General features: G+C 43.9%; 1 pseudogene across 1 annotated transcript; it reads right to left on the bottom strand.

Annotated features, from left to right (window-relative positions):
* Positions 1-3,884: 3,884 nt before the first annotated feature.
* On the bottom strand, positions 3,885-8,100 carry LOC308422072 (PC-esterase domain-containing protein 1A-like; annotated as a pseudogene). Its single transcript has 4 exons — positions 8,049-8,100; positions 6,866-6,985; positions 4,639-4,769; positions 3,885-4,406 (listed from the first exon to the last, which is right to left on the bottom strand). The product of its transcript is annotated as a PC-esterase domain-containing protein 1A-like (transcript).
* Positions 8,101-14,769: the final 6,669 nt, after the last annotated feature.

Here is a 14,769-nt window from a genome sequence, read left to right as displayed (position 1 = left end):
TAGCTGAATTAAATTCAGCTTTGCTGTTTTCCAGCTGCTTAGTCTCAGATGAGCTAATTAACCTGCCCATGCTTCAATTTCCTCATTTGAAAGGTTTCAATAATAAATTACATGTTTTATAGGTGGTTATGGGATTTGTAAATCAATGCATATTTATGATATATAACATATTTCAGATGGACATACAAAAAAATTAACTTACAATATTGTTCATAAACACCTGTGTACAAACTAGTGCCCATCCCTTACTATGCTGATGTGAGTGTCATTAAGGCTCAAAAACAACTAAGTGAATACTAGTCAAAACAAGCCTTTCCAGCACTGTGGTCATCCCAGCAAACAGCATCCTACCTAGTGTTCTCACTACAATCCCAGCCTTAATATTTCAGCAAAGGAAAACTCAAAACTCAGACTTCTCCAACACAGAGTAGCAGTCTTAGCATCTCATGCCTCCAGCACCAGATACACTTCAAAGAGGTATAAACTTGTCAACTGAAACCAAGAGAGGTTTCACACCCCTTTAATGCCAGCAGTCAGGAAACAGAGACATCCAGATCTCTGAGTTCCAGGCCAACATGTTTGCCTTAGTGAGTCCAGGCCAGCCAATACTTACATGGAGATTTTCTCTAAACATAGATAATAGGTGATAGATAGATAGATAGATAGATAGATAGATACATACATACATACATACATACATACATACATACATACATACATACATACATAGATAGCTAGCTCTAGGTACGATATTTCATATTTGTAATCCCAGACGCTGGAGACTAATGCAAGAGGATTCTCCAAACTTGGAGAACAGTTTGGACTACATCATGAGATAGATCATCAACTGAACCAAGTTTGAATTAGATAAGACTTTCAAATTTTTATACGTAAACTGCACAAAGCAAAACCACATCCCTACCAATTAATTACTTGCCATACTATGTAGTTTAAGACATGTTTTCACCCCTGTGAATACATGTAAATGTGAAGTTTGTATCTTCTAGGAATCACGGGCCTTTACAACATTTGATGCTGTTTGCCTTAGCAGACACTAGATGGCAGTCCAAAACAACACTGCTACCTTAGACGCCATTCAAATTTCTATTGGCCTAGATAAGCATTAATCTTTGGCTATCCTCATATTTTTCCATCCCTTTGAGAATTTATTGACACCGTTTGTTAGGTAATCATTACAAAGAACTGGAAATCCATGATATGTAGTCTCTCCACTGGCAGGAACATGCAAAGAAGAAATTAAATGACCTGGATTCTTATCTAAGTTACTGAAGAATCCATGTTTGGCTCGTTTCCTCTACAGTGAGTTCATCAGCAACCGCAATAAGCCTAGCACCTGCCAGGTTTAGGGAATGGCAGAGCGAGCCAGGCAGTGTGTTGTGTAGGAACTGGAGAGTGGATAGGTGACGCTGGCTGTGAGTGCGGGCTCACGGTGGGATGCCCAGGAACACAGAGCCTTGATTTAAGTTATACACTCAGCTCTTAGTTGTTGTTTTGGGGTGCTCTGTTTGTTTATTTTTTTAAGTAAAATGACCACAGTGAATAGTTTAACAAAATAAAACCCTGCAAAAGAGGGGGAACAGAAAGGCAGTTGGAGGGATACATAGGGCAAAGGAGCCCTCCGCAGGTGTCTAGTTGAAGTCTGACAGCAAATAGTCAACAGTTGGAGCTCAGTTAGCAACGCTCGCTGTGAAGTTGCCTCTGTAGAGACAATATTCCTCCTATAAAGTCTTGTTTCACATAAGCAAAGAACCAGGCTCAAGGCCTCAATCCATATGGCCTTCCGAAAGGCTTTGCCTGTTTACGAACCTGCAACTCTCTTAGAAGCTAACAAACAAGAGTATAAACTCTGGGGGGCGGGGAATGAAACAGAAAACAATTTGTGTAATCTTTGTACTCCAAGGTTTTACCTTATCAATAATTATCCCACCCAATGTACTGAATCGTGCACACAAATCAGGAGCTACCTATGGTCTCATGTGAGTCCCTGAGCACCTAAATTAACCACAGTCACTAAAATCATACATGTGGTCACTGTACAGTCACTGAAGCATTACTCCGTTGAGAACCCTATAGATACAGTTGGTACAACTATCACCCGACATGTCTCTATCTGCTAACAGTACGTTAAATATCTTTTAGTTAGACCCTAACTCTGCTGACATTCTTTTGGTAGTGGATCCCGGCTCCATCACATTAGTATCTCTAAGAAGGACCTAGAACTATGCCTCAGCTCTGAGCCCCTGCTGGTGATCACAAGGCAAGCGCAGCTTTTCTCTTACAGCAAGAAAATGATGAAATTCATAATTAAGGTCTATCAATAATCGTGATAATAAATGTGTCAACCATTGAGATAAAAATACAGGCTCATTATACCTGTATTGTGGGCTCAAGATTAGCCCAGTGCCTGATGTCAACACACATCCCCCAAGTCATACTCCCAACAAACCCAAGAAAAGCAAGCTGCACCAAAGCATGACCTTATGAAGGTCCAGCTGAACTGGAACCCCAGAACTATTTTGCCATCGCTGAAAGGAACAACACAGATTATGAAGAACATTAGTGGAGCGGGAGAGAAAGAAAAATTAAAGCCAGGCATAATCACTGCAAATCCCAGCACTCGGGAGAACGGCCAAGAAGACACAGCACGAACAAATGAATAAGAAATAATTTTTGAAAGATATGCAGAAACAAAATGAAAACCCAACCCATCTCACATTGCTGACTAATACGTTTAAATGGTTTTTGAGAGTGAGTTGATCAAGAAGGGTTCTGCTTGTTGGAGTGGTTCATGGGGGAGGGAAGCTGCTGAAGAGCAGCTTCAGAGAATAGGTCCTCTGCAGCTTTCTTTCCTCACACTAGGCTTTTGCAATCGCGGGTGTTTGTACTGGCAGAACCCACATGGAATTCCAGGGTAAAACATCAGCTAGCTAATCATTCACTTGGACACTGTTACTCAGCAGATTTTTAAAGCCCTTCCACATACAGAAGATTCTGATGACAAGACCCACAGCTGATTGTGTCAGGGTGAGAAAGCCGAGGCTAAATGGAGAGTTCTGTTCTGCATTATTTGTTTTGTTTTTCGTTGTTTGTCTTTAAAACTGAGCCTTCTGTCAGAGGGAAAACTACAAAATGGCCAACAGCTAATTCTCTTTTTTTCTCTCTTTCTCTCTTTCTTTTTCTTTTGTGTGTATGGGTCATTAATTTTGTAGCCAAAGCTGGCCTAGAATTATTTAATTTATTCAAGATGGCTTCAAACTTCTCTCTCTCTCTCTCTCTCTCTCTCTCTCTCTCTCTCTCTCTTCTTCCATCCTTTTATTGATATCAGACATTCTTCCATCCTTTAATAGATATCAGCAATGGACGAGAACACACTGCCTAACATCTAGGTTATCAGGCAGAACCTTTAGGACCACTGACTGGGCATCTCTAGCCCCAAGCTAAGATCCTACCTACCCAGGCCATGTTTCTGAATGGGCATGTCCCTATCTGTCCTGTTTACATGTGTGAATCAGTCTGTCTGAATGTCTGAGTTGATACCTGCATGGGTCCCGGATCCTTGGTACATGATAGGAGTTGTTCAACGTAGGCTCTGGTGTTGACCATGGAACACAGGGCCAGAGACTGACAGTGGCAGAGGGGCCAGGCACAAAGTTCATTCCGGGGCCACATCCTGGCATTGAGAAGTCCTCCATTGCATTGTATTTGAATTAATGGAGTGGAAAGGGCTAGCCTTGGGGGAAAAGGGGGGTTATCCGGTGCAGAGGTGGGAATAAAGGAGGTGGTTGGTAAGGAAAAGACATGGGGGAAGGAAAATGGGAAGGTGGGAGCAGGGGCAAAACCACCTTCTCTCTGAAGTCTAGGTGCTACTTATGGCTTCCCTGATCCATCTCTGGCCAGTCCTCAATCCATGGGTCTTGGAGATGGCCATGTTTGGGTAACTCCACACCCAGGCATCAGTCACGTGGGTGAGAAGTAAGTGTGAGAGGTGGTGGTGTGCATGCTGGTCCCAATGGCTATCATCTAGATGACAGTGACATACAGAATGCTGGAAATGCAAGTGGAGACCAAGGACATCGAAAGAGTGGTTCTTACCTAGTGTAGCACTGTGAAGTTCCTCTCAACCACAACCTGTCACAGAGAAACTGCCAGAGGCTGGAGGTCTTGCAGGGGGAAACCCCCAGTGACATGTTCCCCCAAAAGGCACTGCCAAGTTCTACACCAGCAGACAAGAGTCTGGCAAAACCTGGACCATTTGTACAAACACTCCTCCAAGTTCTCCCTGTAGCTCTCCACTGAGCTGCAACCTGATCCTAGAGGCCAGAGTTGATGATCACTAGGTCAGGGGCAGGTCCATATGACACCTCCTCCAAGACCTCCTCAAGGTACTCAGAGTAAACACGGGCGAGGAAGTAGAAGCCCACAAGGTGGTGGCCAGAACCAAAGCAGAACTGGCAGACCTCTCAGTACTGTGTCCCCTTGTGCAGCAATCCCAGCTGGCCCTCAGCCACCAGCTGATCCTGTTCCACATCCCCCTCCAACCCCCAGTCAGATCCATGCCAGGTAGATGGTTCTTTTCAGGCCAGGGTCTGCACCCACCCAACACTGGCATGGTTGCTAAGCGGCTTTTAACTGGGAATCTGTGAGCGGTGTGTCTTTCTGGAGCAGAAGCACCAGGTCCTTGTACACAGCTCTTTGGATGGAGTACCCACAAATGACCACAAATTTGTTGTTTCCAGGGCGTCGGAGGCCTGGAAATAGACCGTGGCACTTCCCAGCAGGCAATGCGGCATCTCATTTGGTAGCCAACGCTGGCCTAGAATTATTTCATTAACGATGGCTTTAAACTTCACACTCATCACAATCCTCCTGCCTCAGCTTCCCAAATGTTGACACTGCAGGTGTTAGCCACCACATATGACTCAAATTTTGTAAGAGGGACAAGTTGAGACCTGGAGAAGAACTTCACATCAGCGGAGTGATTTTGCTTCTTCAAGCAGCTGTTACACAGGACAGCTAACTTCCTGTATAGCACCTCGGGTTCCAGTACAAGACTGGTTGTATTTTATGCCTGCTAGTCTAGGGTAGACACCAAAAGAGGAAATGGTTGTTTCATGGGAAAGTCGCTTTAACTGTGTCATAAGGGAGAGTATAGAATTAAGCCAAGAACACAAGCACCTTCTGGAGTTAAATATGCTTGATCCTCTTTGTTATTGATTTTATCAAGATAACTACAGTCTAAGCCATTTATAAGAGAATACTAGATATTTTCTGATAGAAAGCTGACAACCTTTTATAAACAATACCACCAGCCAGTCCTGGGGACACAGGCCTGTCATCCCTACTCTTCATGTTATATGGATATGGATGTTATATGTTGATGATATATGGATAACGCTTGATTGAAGAAGTAGCTGAATATCAGGGTTTTCCTGAGTGGGGTGCCAGGCACTGTGCTGATGGCTTCATATATTATTGTGAGAGATTAGGAGTTAGACAGATCCCCTGATCGGCAGACAGATAGGGATAGGTGAGAGAAAAAAGAGATATCCGGTCGTGAGGAAATCTAATCTCACACGGGGCACCAATGTTATTAAAAGATGACCTCCTGGGTTTCCGCACCAATGTTAGGAACAGGATGAAGGGGGCGGGGGGATATGACCCATGGAGGTGCAGCCGGGCGTTGAGGGGAATGCCTCTGGGAGATCCATGTTGGGAATCTCTTCACCCTGAGGGATGAGCCACAGGACGGTATAGTACTAGAGTTTATTTAGGTCATGGGGGAGTTAAGAGGGTAGTAGAGGTTGTGGGAGATAGAGGAGTAGAGACTGGCCATGAGCACATGGAGATAGAGAGGGGAAGGGAAGGGGAAGAGGAGGGGTAAGGGAGAGGGAGGCAAGGGAGCAAGAGAGAAGGCAAGAGAGAGAGGAGGGGTCAAGCAGCCCCTTTTATAGTGTCAGGTCATTGAGGCGGAGCATACCTGGCTATTGCCAGGTAACAGAGGGGTGGGGTATACTTGGCTGTTGCTAGGTAACTGAGGGGTGGGGATTACAGAATCCCAACAATAGGGGTCATAGCTAGGTAACAAAGGTAGCAAATTTCCAAGGTGATAGCTTCCTGCTCACCCTCCTGACCTGAGAGGAATTCATGGTTGCTTAAAACAGTGGCTTGGCAGGGTTTTTTGTTTGTTTGTTTGATTTTTGGTTTTTGTTGTTTTTCCCTCTCTCTGGTAAGCCTTTGCTGATGGGTTGGCTCAAGTAGTTTGAGGCCTGCTCAGGATGTGTTACACAATCGTGGGCAAATCAATCATCCTACCTTCCTTCAAGCTAGCTAATCCTAAATTAGGAGCAGAAAAACTCTTCAGAGATGGGGTGGGGCTGGACTGTTTGGCTCACGAATCCCCTTCTGTTCTGTGTCAGCTGCGTGTATTTTCTCTCCTTACCCTCAGTGAATGTTTTTCTTCCATTGCTGACTCTGCTGCTGTCTGCAGTGTTTGAGAAGTCTCTGCTCCTACACTCAAGACTTTTGCTGGCTTTTTAATTCTATATGTAACTGGAAGAGAAAATGGATCCAGTCATGATCCCTACACTGTCATTTTAAAACAGCTTTTAAATACCTGTGAATATTTAAATATTATTAAATCTCATTTGTATTATTAAATATGGAATATTGAAGTCTGTTGTTAATTAGATTTCTCAGCTCATGCCCGTACAAACCACACCAAACGAACACAGTTCCACGTCTACTTTTAAATATCCAAGGTGATAACTGTTGTTTATTTTCGCTTTACAAACGAGCCTTAGTGAGTAACCTTCAAAGTTTTCAATTGGTTTATAACACAACTGACCGCTTACAAACTGATTTTCCTTCAGAGACCCCGGAAAGTTGGGTTGTGGAGGAGGCAGGGTCTCCAGATTATGGATATAACAGTTCGCTCTACTGAAAGGCTCTGACTTTACACTTAGGCCTGTGAGTAAGGAAAACAGACCATAGTGTCTCTTCACAGCAACAGAATGATAGTGACTAAGACACCGATGCTAAAAACTAAAGTTGACCTTCCAAACACAAGTAGTCATTTTATAGTGTGCGTCCTAACTTCTGAGGCCAGACTTGCGATAGTGATCTGCTAGGCCACAGTGTGACAAAGACTTATCTCCTGCCCACTTCCTCCCCTATTTAAAGTTAAAGCTCATGCCAGTAACTCTCAGGACAGGGCAGAGAGCTCTGCCCCACCCCCACGTGGCTGGGCCAGATAATGACAATCACGTTCTTCTGCATCCTAATGTGCCTTCTGTGGGGAAGGTACTCTGCCTGGTTGGCCAGGTCTCTCCAAGGCGCAGCTGCAGCCTGGACTTGGATCCCAGGGACCTGTGTGCGTACGATCTGACATAAATGGGAGTGCACGAGGCACATTCAGAACCCCCAAAATGCTACAGCACTTCAGGGACACACACACACACACTCACAGGGTTTGAGGCTAATAAATCTCTTAGGCAGCCTCATTTTCACAGCAGCTACCATTTGCTCTTCTGCAAGGTGCCTTCCTTCCCCAGGTAAACTGCATAATAGCTCAGTAATGCTAAACAAAAGTCCTAAACTCTTTACCCCTCCCTTTTTTTCCTGTCCAGTGTACACACTGAAATGCACCACAGACTGAGCCTCTAACCTGGAGAGGACAGATTCTCAGCAGGAGACATGGAAATGTACTTGGAGGAGGGAGGTGGAATTAAAATAGGCCTTGCCTTGAGTCAGAGGGAAGTGAGTCGGAGGGAAAGGGCTAGAGTGCAGGAATTTTTCAGATCACAAGTAATGTCTGCTTCGGGGAGGAGGGAGAGCTGTGTCAGAGATCTGAAAGAAATCAGGACATGGATGTATGTGTGAGAGAGACTTTCTGACAGAGACCCCAGATTCATTTCCTATTTTCAGGGAGCAGAAGAAAAACATTTTGGAACATCGGTGGTGCCTGATATTTTACAAAGGTTCTGGGTTATGACTTTCTTGTGACCATTTTGTGAACCCCAAAAGACTACCAAGGAGCTGATTCTGATGCAATCGCTTTAGGGTCTTTAGCACAAGCTCCATCTTGGGCCACACCACTGTCTCTGACACAGCAGAGAGGGATAGCGAGGCCCCAAACTCTCAGTGGGACAAGGAGTTATAGGGTGCAAGGGAAGGGGATTTTAGCTTGGCACACATTTGATTGTGGGGCCATTACGAAATGCTGTTGCCCTTTAAAATAACTGGCTGGTGCTGGGAGCCAAACCATAAACTTAACTTCTGCTTCCTGCCTGATTGGTAGTTGTTAGGAAGTAGAATACCAGGGGCGGGCTTGTAACCCGGAAACTAGTGCCAGGTACCAACTTGTGGGGGTGGGGCGGTCGGCTGGGGGCGGGGCTGGGGCGGGGCTGGGGGCGGGGCTGGAGGGCGCAGGGTAACCTGGAAACTGGTGCTAGGTGCTGACTTGTTAGTTAACACGAGTTCAATCTTTGGTCTGGTTCTCTAAGATTGAGTCTGAACCCAAGATCTGGTCTCCACTTCAAAGGGGATGACAATGACAAGAGGCTTTGGAAATCAGGTTATGAGGAGCAGGACTAAGTCCTATTAGAACTCGGGTCATTCTGCTTCTAGCATCCCTAAAGTCAAAATGGTACTGCAGGGTTTAAAAAGACTGAGCACAGCACCATGCCTTTGTCAATAGTGAGTAAGTGCTGTCTTCAAAAGTACTAGCTATCTGGGATGAAGCCTCTGGTGTAACTAAGACTCACCAGGACCAACTCCAGCCTCTTGCCCTTGCCTCTACCCCAATCTCGCAGCCATTAAAACCTCACTAGAGGTCATAGACACACAGTCCATCGGTGGCTAGGACCTAATTCTGTCAGAGCAGGGATCATCCTAGAAGCACGGGGGAAAGACAGGACCACTAACCCCTGATACTCTTCATGGAGACACTGAGGCTCACCGTTGGCTCAAGGACTTGGAATCTCTCCAGAGTTTTATCCCGGGAAAGGAAAAAGGCAGAAGCCTTGTGCCAGCCACAGAAGAAATGTGTCTCCCAGGAAGAGATTCCATGCAAGCTGCCAGGTTGTCAGGTCACCTTGCAGGGGAGAGTAGAGGCAAAAAGGTCAGGACCACGCCCTGGACGAGCATGCCTCCTTATGGATACGCCTTGCTTTCTGCTTTTTTCTACGCTTCATGTCAGTACCACACAGACAAACTGAGGGGGGAGGGTCTCACTGAAATTCTCTTTAATAGGGTCTCAATCTACACATTCCCTTCTGCTTCTTTCCATTACTTGTTTTGTTCCGTGTTTTAATTGCCCCACTGGGGACACCCTAGTGGGCTCCCAGTGCTCAGGCCCCGATCCTAACAACTCTGATAATATACTGGCCAAAGAAATCACAAGAACCTGGAATAGGAACTTCAGTGACTTTAATACTCACCAGTGGATTGGATTGGCATTTCAACTCAGGAGGGTCACCTACTTCTTGACCAAAATTTCAATGTGAGGAAGCAAGTTATTTTGGTGTTTCCCATTAATGAAGTTGAGATCAGAGCCAGAGTCATGTTAGTATTTCAATTATGCATCACCTAACCTAAGACAAACTGTCCCTCTACCTCTTTGTGGAACTTGGGTGCTGTTGCTTGTAGAGACCAGGGCAGCTGTTCTTATTTGTAGCTGTTTAATGCTTAACTCCTTCAAGAGTGTTCCCTCACTACTCTCTGGTCAGTTAACCTGGTTTCAGTAAGAGATAAGTTCCTGGATTGAGACAGCCTCCTTCTCCCTGTGTGGCTAAGTGATGACCTCAATTTCAATTCTGAAACAAGATAACAGGAAGTTGCTTGAGGTTATAAATTCTCAACACCCACCCTCAGTAATATACTTCCTCCAGCATGACTGTGTCAGCTTCCCAAATAGCACCATCAACAGGGGACCAAGTGTTCAAATGCTCAAGCCTATGAAGGAAGTGTTATCATTCAAACTACCACTGGATGATCAGCTTTCGGAAGGAAGTTTTAGCTGAAAATAAAGGGATGGGCACTTTAGGAGTACATTGCTATAGAATCGGTTCCCAAAAGTGCCTGCCTTGCTCAGTGTCTCACAATCAGACTTCCTGGAGTAGTGTATCCTCTGGCACAGAAACTTGTGATTCTTCCCTTGTTTCTGTGATAATAGGCAAGGAAGGAAGGCCATGGCTAAAGCCACAGAGAAAGTAACTCAATGGGAACGGAACAAATGTGGTCATCCGTAAGGGAAAGCCAGGTAGACATACCTGGTGTCCTAATGAAGGCCAATTTCCTTACCTTCTGTGTGATGTTGGAGTTGTGTGTGCTAAAGTTGACTGGCCAGGTGACTCTAGAATATACCACTATGCAGAGAAATAGGAGAGAGGTCCCAGAGAGCAACAATGCTAGCGAATGTAGAAATATGTCAAAATTATGTTCCTGATAAGCCATACCTAGTGCATATTACAGTTCGGAATCTTTATGGGACCCTTCAGAGCTGTATGCGGACTTACTATAGCAGGTATGTTTGATTTTTTTTTTTTTTACAAAGTTAGTGTAATCCATTAGGAGTGATTGTATTTTAATGAACTGATGACAAACTCAGTGTCACCAGTAATGTATCAATGTCAGACTAAGAAATCAAATCACTGTCACTGTTTGTCATTTAACCAAGAGCAAGCCCGAATTGGAATTCTCTATGTTATGCTCCCTGTGGCCTGTATCCTACGACTCTCTTGTAAGAGTCTATGCCTTCCTGAAGGTTGTCTTGTGAATCTGTCCCTCTGTCTGTCTCTGTGTCTGTGTCTTTTTCTCTAACTAGGGGTCTTAGTTCTTGTTTTTATTGACCTGCACAGAAAGTGTCACATGAAAAGTGAATGGGATAACTTATAGAAATCTTTACCAGATATACTAGCTCCAAATGGCTCCCAAATGAATCAGTGGGGAACAGTATGGCAAAGGTCACTGATTATTAAGCAATGTCTGTGTTTTGTTCAACATTTATGGTGCATATTCATTTTATAAGACCACATTGAGGCAGCCTATTTGGTATTTTCTGCAAACGATTATTATAATACATGCACATAGTGTAACAGAAGCCCAGACCTTAGCACAACGGACTCCATAATACAAGAGCCAATACAAGTGTCTTCTCTGGTGAACACCCCTCAACACATTATTCTTGAGTCAGGACTATGGAAGAGTATATAATCTAAGATCGCAGATATGCATTAGCTTAGTTTGTAAACATTGATTACATGGGAAATCCAAGACGAGTAAGGCTGTGTTACATTGTTCTCTTAAAGGCAGGTTAGACAAACACTATAGGCTAGCAACCTAGCAACCTGACCGGTGTATTATTGTCTGGAAGTACAGCTCCAGTCTCTAGGGGTGTAAGAGATCCTTTCATAATATTGCATCACCATGACAGAGAAGAGGCAGAACAGTTCTCTCTCTCTCTCTCTCTCTCTCTCTCTCTCTCTCTCTCTCTCTCTCTCTCTCTCTCTCTCTTCGGACGGTTTCTGGTTAACAGAAAGTAGTTTCCAAGCACATAGCTCCAATCTCCTTAAAGAAGTAAAAGCTCATCGCAGGCATTTAATGTGTTCAACAAGTGGATTGTAAAATGTTTTTGATCTTCAAGACCCACCCACCAATTTCTACCATTTACACTACCAGGAAATAGTCATGGGTGTAACTTCAGTCTATCAACATATCCCCTTCATCTTCCTCTGTCTTCATCCACCCTTCCAGGAAAAGGCTCAGTGAATTCCATATATATATATATATATATATTTTTTTTTTTTATTTTGAGTGACCGAGTACATAAAAGCATGTGATGCTTTGCTTGAATACAACTTCCATTCACGGAAGTCATGTCTCACTGGTTTTCCAGGTGGATGTGGTCATTTAATACGAGCTGTAGTGAAACATTTTTATGAAAATTCCTTTTATCTTCAAAGAGAATGAACCTAATTCCCTACGGTATTCACTCTGTTTAAACTACCTTTAAGAGAACAACGGGGCTAACCTTAATATACCTTCATTTCCGATGTAATTAGCTTCTGCAACCTAAGCTAAACACACTGATTTAATCTTAAATTATATACTCCTTTCCAGAAAGTGTGTGTTATCCTTTACTGAAAGCAACTTACAGTTTGACAGAAACCTTAAACCAAATATCTCGTCAGTGTTGATAGTAACATATGAACACAGGTTTGTAACATCTCTGTGGTCTGCAGTGCTAGTTTGAGTCATTGTCAGTACAATAACTTTGGGGCTTCTTTTAAAGATCTCTGAAAGGAATTCCTCACTCATCTCAGCCACCTTTTCTATACACTCTGATAAATACAGAAGAAATCCCTTGTTACTCACGGGCACAGATCAATCGATCTCTCTCTCTCTCTTTCACACACACACACACACACACACACACACACACACACATACACACACACACACACACACACACACCAGACAGGTACCAGGGACAGATCAGACACACACAACTAACAACAGATAGTCCAATAATCATGGACTATATATAGACAGATGGAAAAGATAAGGAGTCCTGCACTTCCCTCATTAGTGCGTAAGGACCCCTAGGTCTTTATCTTCCCCAATGCTGGGCATTACTCAACTTTCCAACTTGCTAACGCAAAATGAAATATCACTTCACATTTCTTTGGTTACTGTGTGTCTTGGGCTCTCTAGTGTATCTACTTTATGTTCATATCTTTCATCCAGGTCTGCTTTTGAGTTTCTGCTTGGATCTTCTTCTTCTACAGAAATACTTTTATATCCCAGTTACTACTCATTTTGTATGTTTCAATTTATGATGTCTCTGATACTTTGTTAGCTATAAACCTTTATCCATGGTATCTTTCACTGAAGAGAAATACTAATTTTGATGTTAAGAATTTCATCCCTGACTGGTGAAATCACTCAGCAAGTAAAGGTAATTACTAGCAAGCCTGTCAATCTGAGTTTGATCTCTGGGACCCACATACGGGAAGGAAAGAACCAAGCTCTTTAAGTTATCCTTTGATTTCCACAAGTGTGCCCACATATATAACTCTCACACAGTAAATAAACATTCGTGTGTGTGTGTGTGTGTGTGTGTGTGTGTGTGTGCACGCGCACACACACACACACACGTGTAATGTTAAAAATCTTTCTGCCATCTCTATTTTACAATGTGGTCTGTGTTTTGGACATTTCAGATTATGCAACAGGTTTTTTTGTAACTTTGCCTCAATTCCCTATTTCCCTCCAGTAGGTACAGGGGGCACATTTGATGGGTGGATAGTTAGAGCATTTCATACATACACATAAGTGCAAAGAGAGAGGTTCGGTAGATGTGTAGCCATAGAGAAAGGACATGTGAATAAATCTATGTGTGAGAGAGGTTAGGGACATACTCATATGCCCCGACCCGCAGGACAGTCAACGGGAACCCGGGATCACCTAGGAGAGAACTGGGGAACAAGAGGAGAGAAGGCCAGCAAGTCCAGTGGGCTGATGATCAAGCTGACAAATTTTGTTTTTTCACATGCTAGTTTTATACTGGTGGAAGAAGGAAATAAGGCATGGGAAAGTAAGGTATGGAACAGAACTAAGGGAACTTTCCAGTTAAAGTATTTCTCACAATGCCCGTTTTGAAGAATTACTTGAGGAGGGGGACAACCCAGGTGCAGGAGGGAATGTTCTGCCAAGCAGGATCCGTTGCCTGGGTGACCGTTCTACTCGGCTAGCTACCTGACCAAAGTGAGATCACCTAATTTCTGGAAAAAAGGCCTTTACTGTGGGAAACAGAAACCTAGGCTGAGATCTGTGTAAAATGGCGTTACTCAGGCTAAGGAAGTTTCCTAACTCTGTCAGCTCCCGACACTCACATACAGGGAGAAGTCACACGTGTGGGAATGCCTCTCACAGCTTTGCTGTACATGCCATCATAGGTGGAAGTGGGTGGTCATGTTACCAGGACCTCTGGTGGTTATTTCTCTCAGGATTTTGAGAGATGGCTGGCAACAGGTATTTTCCCCGTGGGATATACAAATGTTGCTGTTGCTGACAACATTCTCAGCACTTGGTCATGTTCTTGAGGCACAGAGCTTGAGTGGCAAACGAGAACAAGCAGGCACTGTAAGAATCTAGCAAGCAAGATGCCCAAACATTTACAGCCACTAGATGGGTGTCCATTTCAGCATCTCAAAGGATGTAAAGCCTTAAGTAATTCAGCATTCAGACAAGCTACAAAGTTATTTTACACGACACAGTGATATATGCTGGTAACTAGTACTCTCACCAAATTCATTGTTACAAATAATATAGAGAAACACCTTTAGATGACACAGGTGCCAAATCACCCAGCCCCCAAAGCCCCTCCCAAACGGGCAAGAATCTGAGAGGATATTTCTCCAAAGACTTCCAAACCGGCAACACTTAAGACGAGTTCTACGTCACTTGTCATCAAGGAAATGAAATCACGCCCTGTGGTGTCATTTCCTATGCTGTGGGTTAGTTAAAGGTATAAAGATAGACAGCAGAGGATGGAGAGAAATCAGAACTCTCAGACTTTGCTGATGGGAAGGTGAAATGATGCCTACATCTACTGGAAAACAGTCCAGCAGTTCGTTAGGAGGCTCAATGGTTACTGCAGCATCTCATGGCTGGATATGTGGGAGCAATAAGATCATAAGACGATATTAAAATATACTCCAGTGTTCATGAAGATGCTACTCACCAAAG

This window comes from Micromys minutus (assembly GCF_963924665.1).
Source record: "Micromys minutus genome assembly, chromosome: 6".
In the NCBI taxonomy this organism is placed as follows: domain Eukaryota; kingdom Metazoa; phylum Chordata; class Mammalia; order Rodentia; family Muridae; genus Micromys; species Micromys minutus.
The sequence above is the reverse complement of the archived record's forward strand: the minus strand, read 5'-3'. Positions and strand labels throughout refer to the sequence as shown.